Genomic DNA, 13,603 nt, shown 5'->3' with positions numbered 1-13,603 from the left:
TGAAAAAGATTATTCTTTTCTAGGGCAGAAACACTCCACTGCCCTGCAAAATAGTATTCTATAACATATCTTATCCTCAAACTCTAGGCAAAAATTACATTGAAATAACATTAAACTGATCCAATGGTTGCAAAGATAAAATTATTCTTCCAGAAACATGGTACGCCAAGTACAGGATCCAAGAAAACTCCTTTATATATACGACATATTACTTGATAGGGAAGAAAGTCTTCCGTGTAACCATAAAAAGAAACAAGGAACAAGCATATGTTTTGTATCCTCATATCATTTCGACTGAATAATATACTAGAACTTAAAATCAGTTTTTCTCTGGAGTAAGTTTTCACGCTCCAGTTTTCACATCACTCTTTCATGTTCCCTGGTTAAAGTTATTGTTAGTGGTGGTTACCACACTCTCTTACTAGACTGTGATCTCCCCACATGCAAGGATTTTGCTTTGTTCATGTGTTTATTTCCAGAAAGGTGTTCAATAAATATTTGATAAATACATCAATAAAGTCATACTAAGCATCAAATTATGACAATAAACATAAACAGCTAAAATTTCTCCAAAGCCTCAGATTAAATTGAAAAACAAAATCTAAAACTTTTCTGCTTATAAGAGTTGTACCTAAAATATAAAATAAATGGCCCCAGACTTCCCTGGTGGCACAGTGGTTAGGAATCCGCCTGCCAATGCAGGGGACGCGGGTTCGAGCCCTGGTCCGGGAAGATCTCATGCCGCAGAGCAACTAAGCCTGTGCACCACAACTACTGAGCCTGCGCTCTAGAGCCCGCAAGCCACAACTACTGAGCCTATGTGCCACAACCATTGAAGCCCACACACCTAGAACCCGTTTTCCACAATAAGAGAAGCCACCACAATGAGAAGCCCGCGCGCCGCAACGAAGAGTAGCCCCCGCTCGCCGCAACTAGAGAAAGCCCGTGCACAGCAGGGAAGACCCAACACAGCCAAAAATAAATAAATAAAATAAATAAAATTTTAAAAATAAATAAACGGCCCAAAAGTGCTAAATATAAAAAGATTGTGGTCATGAAGATTAAAAAGAAACATGAATACAGAGAAAACAGAACTGGCAATATTGATATAACAGAAGAAGTAGAATTTAAGACAAATCATTGAATCAAATAATTTTATATTGTCAAAGGTAAAATCAACTGAATTTGCCAGAGAATTATTTGTTTTTATGGGTTTTCATTTGTTTGTTTAGGGGTGTGCCAAAGAACCATTCTCGGATTTATTTATTCAATCCATTGCTTTCTGAGCAAAATAACCAAAAGGTTTATTTGCCAAATATGGCAAAAATCACATAATGTAAGAAAACTACAAATACATGTTGACAGAAACACAATTGGCAGGGGATATTTCAATGGATCTGTGATATACCAATAGTGGATAAAGTAAATCGAAAGATTTAAACAATAATGGTAATATATTGTGCTGAGTCTGCTTCTGATTAGGGTGTAAAAGTCACAAGAGAGCCTCACTCTCACCCTAACAACCAAAACAGCCTAGATAAACTACAAAACCATAGTTTTTTGGAGCTGAGGATGCAAAGTAACCTAAGTGAGTTCAACCACCAAAAGTAAGAAGCTATTTGAGGGAGATAAGACACCTACAGCTGCTCTCACTCCTGGTCTCTAGGAAAGGGTCAGGAGGAGGGAGAATCCTCCAGAGTTGTGGATAAAGAGAACCCAGCTGAAACTGTAGAAGCCTTTTAACAACATGTGTGAGTCCCAGCCACAAAGGCAGTCTGTTCCCAACCACCGATGCTTCCACTGAGTCCTCAGAGCACTGCGCCAAAGGATGAGAGGCAGGACAGGAGCTCTCGGAGGATATCGCCTGAAGTATGTGAGGCCCCCTCCAAGTTCAAGGCAGCCAATCTGGGAAGGAAGCGGGGAGCAGAGCAGGAAAGCTGAGAAAAATCAGTCTGAGGTGCCCTGGATTTCCAACTGCCAAGAGACGAAGGCAGGGAAGGGTAACTGAGAGAAACTGCTCTGGGAAAACCTTTCTATATAGAATAAAAAGCCTCGGGCAAGAGCAGAGAGCAAGGGGGACGCCTCATAACTCAAAATTCTGATAACCTATAAAGCAGTGGGAGAGACCTGTAAGGAAGCTGTAAAGAACAAAGAATTCTCAGAATCTTATCAGTACTCAGATCCCCAAGGCCTAGAGAAGGGAAAGTCCTGATGATACACTGAAAACATTTTCATCTATTTGCCAATCAAATAAAGCTGCAATAAAACCCAGACCCAAGGGACTTCCCTGGTGGTCCAGCGGTTAAGACTGCGCTTCCACTCCAGGGGGCACGGGTTCAATCCCTTGTCAGGGAACGAAGACCCTGTATGCCGCATGGTGTGGCCAAAAAATTAAAAATTTTTTTAAAAATCTGATATCTGTCATTTTGGACTTCCCTGGTGGCACAGTGATTGAGAGGTAGTGCCTGCCAATGCAGGACACGGGCTCAAGCCCTGGTCCAGGAAGATCCCACATGCCACAAAGCAGCTAAGCCCATGCGCCACAGCTACTGAGCCTGCACCCTAGAGCCCGCAAGCCACAGCTACTGAAGCCTGTGCACCTAGAGCCCATGCTCCACAACAAGAGAAGCCACTTCAGTGAGAAGCCTGCGTACTGCAACGAAGAGTAGTCCCTGCTCGCCACAACTAGAGAAAGCCCACGTGCAGCAATAAAGACCCAATAGCTAATAAATAAATAAATAAATAAAACCCAGACCCAATCGCACAAATTTTAACTCAGCCCCTCAATTCTAGTACCCCTTCCTGGAGGTAGACATTCTTTACTTCACTCTCTGTTGTTATTTTATATAAAATGACTGGCATCAATAAAAAATTACAAGACACCTAAAGAATCAGGAAAATATGATTTATGATCAAAAGAAGAAACAGTCAATAGAAACAGACAGTCATCTCTGAAACAGATTTAAAATTTTTCAGGCAGGGATTTTAAAATAACTATGATAGAAATGCTAAAGGACCTAGTAGGAAGGTGGAAAACATGCATGAAGAGATGAGGAATTTCTAGAGACATAGAAACTATAACAGAATCAAATGGAAATGCTGGAAATTAAAAAGTACATTACAAATAAAGTACTCAATTGATGGCCTCAATGGCAGGCTGGACTCAGCAAAGAAAAAAACAGTAAACTTACACACAGAGCAATAGCAATTTTAAAGTTGAAACAAAAGGAAAAATGAGTGAAAAGAACAAAACAAAGAATTTGAGATCTGTGAGGCAATATCAAATATCAAACATTTTAATGTATGTGTAATTGGAGTCTCAGAAAGAGAGGACAGAAGGAAACGAGCAGAAAAATATTTGGGCAGATAATGGTCAGTAAACTTCTAAATCCACAAATCCAAGAAACCCAGCAAATCTCAAGCAGGATGAGTTAAAAGAAAACCACAACTCAGCACATCACTATCAAACTACTGAAAATCAAATATTAAGAGCAACCAGAGAAAAAGAACATGTCATTTCTCACCAGAAACAATGGAGGGCAAAAGGCAATGGAATAGTATGTTTTTTTTTAACACTGAAAGAAAAAATTGTTAACCTAGAATACTATACCCCATACAAAGTTGCTTCAAAAATGAAGTCAAAATGAAGGTATTTCCAGACACATAAAAACTTTAAAAAGTTGTCTCCAGCATACTTACATTGCAAGAAATGCTAAAAGATTTTTCAGACTTAAAGAGTTATTTCTTTCTGAAGGGAAACAGTACACCAGATAGAACAGATTGAATCCCAGATCTGCAGGAAGGAATGAAGACCAGCAGGAAGGGTAAATATCCGTGCTAATAGTTAAAATAAAAGACTTCATCTTTGTAGTAATGCATATATGCATGTGCATACATGTGTATAATACTTTAAAATAATTTTTAAAACATTATTGACCATTTACACCAAAAATAATAATATGTACTGTGGGTTTTATAGCATAAGAGCACAAAATATGGGCTGGAGCAAATGGAATTCTTATACAGCTCATGAAGTAGTGTATTATTAGAAGGTTGACCATGAGCAACCACTACAAGGAATATCACAAAGATTTAAAAAGTCTATACAGGATATAAAATGGAATACTAAAAATTACACAGTTCATCCACACCTCAAAAAGGGCAGAAAATGTATGGGAGGGGGAAACAAGAAGGTATTAGTCAAAGGGTACAAAGTTTCAATTATGCAAGGTAAATAAATCCTGGAGATCTACTGTATAGCATAAAGCCTATAGTTGATAATACCGTATTGTATTCTTCAAAATTTGCTAACAGTATAGATCTTATGTTAAGTGGTCCTAGAAGAAAAAAGAAAAAAAGGAGAAGAAGAAAAGAGAAGGTAAGAGGAAACCTCTGGAGGTAATGGATAGGTCTAAGGCATAGATTGTGGTCACAGTTTTACAGATGTGTACTTATCTCCAAACTCATAAAGTATGTACATTAAATATGGACAGTTTTTTCTATGCCGATCATATTTCAATAAAATGTTTTTTTAAGTTAGGAAAGAAGAATCAAAAGAATAAAGAACTAATGAGATGGATAATAACCAATTCAATTGGGAGACATAAATCCAATCATATAATAATGACATTTAATGAAAATGGACTAAACATTCCAATTAAGGGTCAGAGTTTGACAGACTGAATACAGAAGCAAGATGAAGTATATACTGTTAAATATAAAGACACTGACAGGTTGAAAATAAAAGGGTAGAAAACAAAACATACCATGCAAATTTTAAGCACGAGAAAGTTGGTATGGCTATATACTTATCAAACAAAGTAGACTTTAAGCCAAAGAGTATTACTAGAGTATTTAAGTTGAAGAGTATTGACTCTTTAAGTCAAAGAGGATTAAGTTAAAGAGTATTACTAGTCAAAGAGTATTACTAAAGAGGATCCCTTCCTAATAATAAAAGGATTAATTCCTCAATAAGACAAATGCATGCAACTCATAAGAGATCTTGAAAACACATTTAAAACATCAAAGGAACGGAGCAGAAGCAAGAAGAACTACAATCCTGCAGCCTGTGGAACGAAAACCACATTCACAGAAAGATAGACAAGATGAAAAAGCAGAGGACTATGTACCAGATGAAGGAACAAGATAAAACCCCAGAAAAGCAACTAAATGAAGTGGAGATAGGCAACCTTCCAGAAAAAGAATTCAGAATAATGATAGTGAAGATGATCCAGGACCTCGGAAAAAGAATGGAGGCAAAGATAGAGAAGATGCAAGAAATGTTTAACAAAGACCTAGAAGAATTAAAGAACAAACAAACAGAGATGAACAATACAATAGCTGAAATGAAAACTACACTAGAAGGAATCAATAGCAGAATAACTGAGGCAAAAGAACAGATAAGTGACCTGAAAGACAGAATGGTAGAATTCACTGCTGTGTAACAGAATGAAGAAAAAAGAATGAAAAGAAATGAAGACAGCCTAAGAGACCTCTGGGACAACATTAAACACAACAACATTCTCATTATAGGGGTCCCAGAAGGAGAAGAGAGAGAGAAGGGACCAGAAAAAATATTTGAAGAGAGTATAGTCAAAAATTCCCTAACATGGGAAAGGAAATAGCCACCCAAGTCCAGGAAGTGCAGAGAGTCCCATAAAGGATAAACCCAAGGAGAAACACGCCAAGACACACAGTAATCAAATTGGCAAAAATTAAAGACAAAGAAAAATGATTGAAAGCAGCAAGGGAAAAACGACAAATAACATACAAGGGAACTCCCGTAAGGTTAACAGCTGATTTCTCAGCAGAAACTCTACAAGCCAGAAGGGAGTGGCATGATATACTTAAAGTGATGAAAGGGAAGAATGTACAACCAAGATTACTCTACCCGGCAAGGATCTCATTCAGATTTGATGGAGAAATCAAAAGCTTTACAGACAAGCAAAAGCTAAGAGAATTCAGCACCACCAAACCAGCTCTACAACAAATGCTAAAGGAACTTCTCTAAGTGGGAAACATAAGAGAAGAAAAGGACCTACAAAAACAAACCCAAAACAATTAAGAAAATCGTCATAGGAACATACATATCGATAATTACCTTAAACGTGAATGGATTAAATGCTCCAACCAAAAGACACAGGCTTCCTGAATGGATACAAAAACAAGACCCATATATATGCTGTGCACAAGAGACCCACTTCAGGCCTAGGGATGCATACAGACTGAAAGTTAGGGGATGGAAAAAGATATTCCATGCAAATGGAAATCAAAAGAGAGCTGGAGTAGCAATTCTCCTATCAAATAGACTTTAAAGACTATTACAAGAGACAAAGAAGGACACTACATAATGATCAAGGGATCAATCCAAGAAGAAGATATAACAATTGTAAATATTTATGCACCCAACATAGGAGCACTTCAGTACATAAGGCAAATGCTAACAACCATAAAAGGGGAAATCAACAGTAACACAATTGTAGTAGGGGACTTTAACACCTCACTTACACCAATGGACAGATCATCCAAAATGAAAATAAATAAGGAAACAGAAGCTTTAAATGACACAATAGACCAGACAGATTTAATTGATATTTAGAGGACATTCCATCCAAAAACAGCAGACTACACTTTCTTCTCAAGTGCACATGGAACATTCTCCAGGATAGATCACATCTTGGGTCACAAATCAAGCCGCAGTAAATTTAAGAAAATTGAAATCGTATCAAGCATCTTTTCTGACCACAACGCTATGAGATTAGAAACGAATTACAGGGAAAAAAACGTAAAAAACACAAACACATGGAGGCTAAACCATACATTACTAAATAACCAAGAGATCACTGAAGAACTCAAAGAGGAAATCAAATAATACCTAGAGACAAATGACAATGAAAACACGATGATCCAAAACCTATGGGATGTAGCAAAAGCAGTTCTAAGAGGGAAGTTTATAGCTATTCAAGCCTACCTCAAGAAACAAGAAAAATTTCAAATAAACAATCTAACCTTACACATAAAGGAACTAGAGAAAGAAGAACAAACAAAACCCAAAGTTAGCAGAAGAAAGAAATCATAAAGATCAGAGCAGAAATAAATGAAATAGAAACAAAGAAAACAATGGCAAAGATCAATAAAACTAAAGGCTGGTTCTTTGAGAAGATAAACAAAATTGATAAACCATTAGCCAGACTCATCAAGAAAAAGAGGGAGAGGACTCAAATCATTAAAATTAGAAATGAAAAAGGAGAAGTTACAACAGACACCGCAGAAATACAAAGCACCCTAAGAGACTACTACAAGCAACTCTATGCCAATAAAATGGACAATCTGGAAGAAATGGACAAATTCTTAGAAAGGTATAACCTTCCAAGACTGAACCAGGAAGAAATAGAAAATATGAACAGACCATTCACAAGTAATGAAATTGAAACTGTGATTAGAAATCTTCCAACAAACAAAAGTCCAGGACCAGATGGCTTCACAGGTGAATTCTATGAAACATTTAGAGAAGAACTAACACCCATCCTTCTCAAACTCTTCCAGAAAATTGCAGAGGAAGGAACACTCCCAAACTCATTCTATGAGGCCACCATCACCTTGATACCAAAACCAGACAAAGATACTACAAAAAAAGAAAATTACAGACCAATATCATTGATGAATATAGATGCAAAAATCCTCAACAAAATACTAGCAAACAGAATCCAACAACACATTAAAAGGATCATACACCATGATCAAGTGGGATTTATCCCAGGGTTGCAAGAATTCTTCAATATACACAAATCAATCAATGTGATACACCATATTAACAAACTGAAGAATAAAAACCATATGATTATCTCAACAGATGCAGAAAATGCTTTTGACAAAATTCAACACCCATTTATGATAAAAATTCTCCAGAAAGTGGGCATAGAGGGAACCTACCTCAACATAATAAAGGCCATATATGACAAGTCCACAGCAAACATCATTCTCAATGGTGAAAAACTGAAACCATTTCCTCTAAGATCAGGAACAAGACAAGGATGTCCACTCTCACCACTATTATTCAACATAGTTTTGGAAGTCCTAGCTATGGTAATCAGAGAAGAAAAAGAAATAAAAGGAATACAAATTGGAAAAGAAGAAGTAAAACTGTCACTGTTTGCAGATGACATGATACTATACATAGAGAATCCTAAAGATGCCACCAGAAAACTACTAGAGCTAATCAATGAATTTGGTAAAGTTGCAGGATACAAAATTAATGCACAGAAATCTCTTGCATTCCTATACACTAATGATGCAAAATCTGAAAGAAAAATTAAGGAAACACTCCCATTTACCATTGCAACAGAAAGAATAAAATACCTAGGAATAAACCTACCTAGGGAGACAAAAGACCTGTATGCAGAAAACTATAAGACACTGATGAAAGAAATTAAAGATGATACCAACAGATGGAGAGATATACCATGTTCTTAGATTGGAAGAATCAACATGGTGAAAATGACTATACTACTCAAAGCAATCTACAGATTCAATGCAATCCCTATCAAATTACCAATGGCATTTTTTATGGGACTAGAACAAATTTCTTAAAATTTGTATGGAGACAAAAAAGACCCCAAATAGCCAAAGCAGTCTTGAGGGAAAAAAGCAGAGCTGGAGGAATCAGACTCCCTGACTTCAGACTATACTACAAAGCTACAGTAATCAAGACAATATGGTACTGGCACAAAAACAGAAACATAGTTCAATGGAACAAGATAGAAAGCCCAGAGATAAACCCATGCACCTATGGTGAACTAATCTATGACAAAGGAGGCAAGGATATACAATGGAGAAAAGACAGTCTCTTCAATAAGTGGTGCTGGGAAAACTGGACAGCTACATGTAAAATAATGATATTAGAACACTCCCTAACACCATACACAAAAATAAACTCAAAATGGATTGGAGACCTAAGTGTAAGACCAGACACTCTAAAGCTCTTAGAGGAAAACATAGGAGGAACACTCTTTGACATAAATCACAGCAAGATCTTTTATGATCCACCTCCTAGAGTAATGGAAATAAAAACAAAAATAAACAAATGGGACCTAATGAAACTTCAAAACTTTTGCACAGCAAAGGAAACCATAAACAAGCCAAAAAGACAACCCTCAGAATGGGAGAAAATATTTGCAAACGAATCAACGGACAAAGGATTAACCCCCAAAATATATAAACAGCTCATGCAGCTCAATATTAAAAATACAAAGAACCCAATCCAAAAATGGGCAGAAGACCTAAATAGACATTTCTCCAAAGAAGACATACAGATGGACAAGAAGCACATGAAAAGCTGCTCAACATCACTAATTATTAAAGAAATGCAAATCAAAACTACAATGAGGTATCACCTCACACTGGTTAGAATGGGCATCATCAGAAAATCTACAAACAACAAATGCTGGAGAGGGTGTGGAGAAAAGGGAACCCTCTTGCACATTGGTGGAGAACAGTATGGAGGTTCCTTAAAAAACTAAAAACAGAATTACCATATGATCCAGCAATCCCACTACTGGGCATATACCCAGAGAAAACCATAATTCAAAAAGACACATGCACCCCAATGTTCACCGCAGCACTATTTACAATAGCCAGGTCATGGAAGCAACCTAAATGCCCATCGACAGACGAATGGATAAAGAAGATGTGGTACATGTATACAACGGAGTTTTACTCAGCCATGAAAAGGAACAAAACTGGGTCATTTGTTGAGACGTGGATGGATCTAGAGACTGTCATACAGAGTGAAGTAAGTCAGAAAGAGAAAAACAAATATCGTATATTAACGCATGTATGTGGAACCTAGAAAAATGTTACAGATGAACCGGTTTGCAGGGCAAAAGTTGAGACACAGATGTAGAGAACAAATGTATGGACACCAAGGGGGGAAACCTGCGGTGGGGTGGGGATGGTGGTGTGATGAATTGAGCGATTGGGATTGACATGTATACACTGATGTGTATAAAACTGATGACTAATAAGAACCTGCTGTATAAAAAAAAAATTAAATTAAAAGATTTTTTAAAAATCAAAGGAACTAAAGGAAGAATGGACAAAGCCACAAAGATAGTGGAAGGTTTTTTAACATCCTTCTTTCAATAACTGATGGGGAAAAATACTAGTAAAAATATAGATTATTTGAACAACATGATCAATTAGCTTTACGTAATTAATATTTTTATAACACAACTCCCAAGTCTATAGTGTACATTCTTTCTAAGTGCACACGAAGCATTCAGCAAGTAGACCATAAACTGGGCAGTAAATAAGTCTCCATGCATATCAAAGGATTGAAATAATACACAGTGTATTTTCTGACCACTATGGCATTATGTTGACTTATTTGATGGTCTTAAAAACACATAATGCACATTCTTTTGGAGTTTATGTGAAACAGTTATAAAACTGATGAAATGCTAATTAAGAAAAATAAAATCTCCTAATTAAATTTTGGTCATAAAATTTTCAGTCCTTCATCTGTCATCTTAAACGAAAAAATCCAAAATTCAATGTTTTACACTAAAACAATGATTTCTAAAACCTTAATCCCATGGATAAGGGATACTTTCAAAGTAGCAAGTACCTTAATACTCTTCAAAGTAGCAATGGTTTAAGAAGTATTAAGTACCCTTAATACTCTTCAAAGTAGCAATGGTTTAAGAAGGAATTGAAGGATATAATGGCAGGTTATTTTGAAAAAAAATAATAATAATGAGATCACTATTGAAACCAACTGGGCTCAAAGATGATATAAAAGGGGAGGAGAGATGAACAGGTAGAGCACAGAGGATCTTAGGGCAGTGATAATACCTTATGATACTATAATGATGGATACATGTCATTTTGCATTTGTCCAAACCCACAGAATGTACAGCACTAAGAGTGAACCCTAATGTAAACTATGGACTTTGGGTAATTGTTATGTGTCAGTGTAGGCTGGACAATTGTAACAAACATACCACTCTGGTGGGGGATGTTGATAATGGGGGAGGGATGCATGTGTGGGCGAGGGGAGTTTATGGGAAATCTCAGTACCTCCCACTCAATTTTACTGTGAAACTAAAACTGCTCTAAAGAATAAAGTCTTTTTACAAAGAGTTAAACTCAAAGGCAACATCATAGGCTTAAATATTCTTATTATTTTAAAAAAATGTAATAAGGAAAATACATTAAAAATGAACATAAAAGCAGAAAAAAATAAATTAGTAGAAAAATGAATTAAATAGGTAAATTAAAAACCTGGTTCTTTGACAACAAACAAAATTGATAAACATTTGGCAAATATAATAAAGAAAACAGTTTTAACAAAAAATTAATAAATTAGAATGAGAAAGTGATAAACATCTGAGATAAAGGTACAAAGGAGATTAAAACTATTCACAATTTTATGGTAATAAATTTGGGAATCTCTAACAAAAACCAAAATGCTTCTCCTAGTAAATATAAATAACCAAAGCGTTTGCAATGCAACAACGCGTAGAAGGCATGAAAAGAACAAGATTTGAGAAAGTTACGCAGAAACCACCTTCAAAGCAGACCTGGAACTCTGATGGATTTCCTGATAGATTTCTTTAAATTGTCAATGTGTGAGTAACTCCTGTGTCACATAAACTTTTCCAGAGAGTACAAAACAGTGGAAGGAAAGTAACTTAATTTACTTAATAAATCACATAACCCTGACACCAAAATCTAACGAAGGTGGAAAGAAAATGGCTGAGGGAAGGGCAGAGAATCTTTGGTGCAGGGTGAGCAAGGCTGGAGAGAGGGCGGTACACCACCCAGATCACTGATCAGTGGCGCTGAGCAGAGAGAGGAAATGCCAAGATACACCCAGGAGGGTGGACACAGGAAGACGTGAGTCACTTCCATTTTTGAGCCTCTCCATGTAAAAAAAAATTAAGAAAGGCCAAAGCAATTTTTTAAATATAATAACAGTTAACAAACACTTTAAATACTTACAAAAATATAAATAAATGCAGCACTATTAGAGCATCATGTGGAGATAATCAAGAGTAGATGTGAAGCCTTTAAAGAAGTAAGATCCTTCTAGCAACACTCGCACCACCCACAAACCCACCACACACACACACACACATACACATACACACACACACACACACACACACACACACACACACACACACACTTCCCTGGCGACAGATGGACTAATGCTGAGAGTGGAGTTTGTGAGAGGAAGTGGAAACAGAAACTTTAAACGTTTCTGGAAACAACTCTTTATGTTTCTGCATCCTGAGTGTGACGTACACCATGAAGGGTATAACTTGGTTGCCAGTAGCATTATTGTGACAGGGAAGAACAAATCTGACTCCATATTAGATCTGTTTCTTTCACTCTAACCTTTGTATTCTATGCTTTTGCTACAAGTTAAGAATGTTACCTATTGCCTGAAATATACAGGATAGCCCATCCTCAAGGTCCTGACCTTTAAAGGCATAACACCTTTCCATTCATATAGAGATAAAACGTTGCAGAACAGAGAATAACATGTGTCTTGTTGGAGGTTTGTAGGAACATCATGACCTGACCTACATGGGCAGCTGCAAGAACGAAGGATTCCGGCACCAGGAAGTTTGCAACAAGCAGCCACACCCCGTCCCTTTTTAGTATAAGAGAAGCCTGAATTCTAACTCGGGTAAGATGGGTCTTTGGGACAGCAGTCCCCCATCTTCTCAGTCTGCTGGCTTCCTGAAGAAAGTTGCTATTCATTCCCCCAACAACTTGTCTCTCGATTTACTGGCCTCTCATGTGGTCAGCAGTATGAGCTTGGACTTGGTGACATGATCATTTATGATGAAATATTATCAGAACAAAACAGTGTTTATATGATTTACCTTATTATATGCTATTACTTCATAAGTTCTAATCATGAAATCTGCAGAAAGAGGTGTTGCCAACCTACCCTTGATGTCAGGCACCAATTTCTGGCAGGGAATACCTTCCATGCCTCAGTTTCTGCTTCCCAGGCCTGTAGAAAGCCCAGGGCCAGGTCTGGATGGGCCAAGGGCAGGCTGGTGTTAAGCCCAGAGCCCCTGCTGCCTTCTTCCCTAAGGCCCTGTGCTTATTCTGTCATACCGCTCCTGACTCCTTTGTCATTTATTATAATTTTTACTCTCAGGTGCCTCTTTTCCTCATTTGGCAAACTTGCCTCCTTTACAGCTGTGCGAGGCCATGAGACTGGGTTCTGACCAATTGGATATTAACAGAAGTGGTGTGTACAATTTCCAGATGTCATGAAAGGAGGAGACAGGCCCGTATCTTCCCCTTTTCTCCTTCCTGCTGGCTGGAATGCAGACGTGAGTGCTAGAGCTGAAGCAGCCATCTTGGGCCATGAGGTAAACTTGGGAAACAGAGCCCAACACCGTGGAGCAGTAAGATATAAGGAGCCCAGGGAGCTGGCTAACCTTAGGGTGAGCACAACTCCCCCAAACACTGTGTGAATCTGGGGCCACCAAAGAGGAGAAGAGGTTGGAAGATGGGGGTCCAGCACTGGCCTCCTCAGGGGAGTTTCTGCCTCCTGCCTGCTGGGAGAGGAGTCTGGTTC

The sequence above is a fragment of the Delphinus delphis genome, chromosome 2, assembly GCF_949987515.2.
Source record: "Delphinus delphis chromosome 2, mDelDel1.2, whole genome shotgun sequence".
Lineage (NCBI taxonomy): Eukaryota > Metazoa > Chordata > Mammalia > Artiodactyla > Delphinidae > Delphinus > Delphinus delphis.
This window is presented reverse-complemented; position numbering follows the sequence as displayed.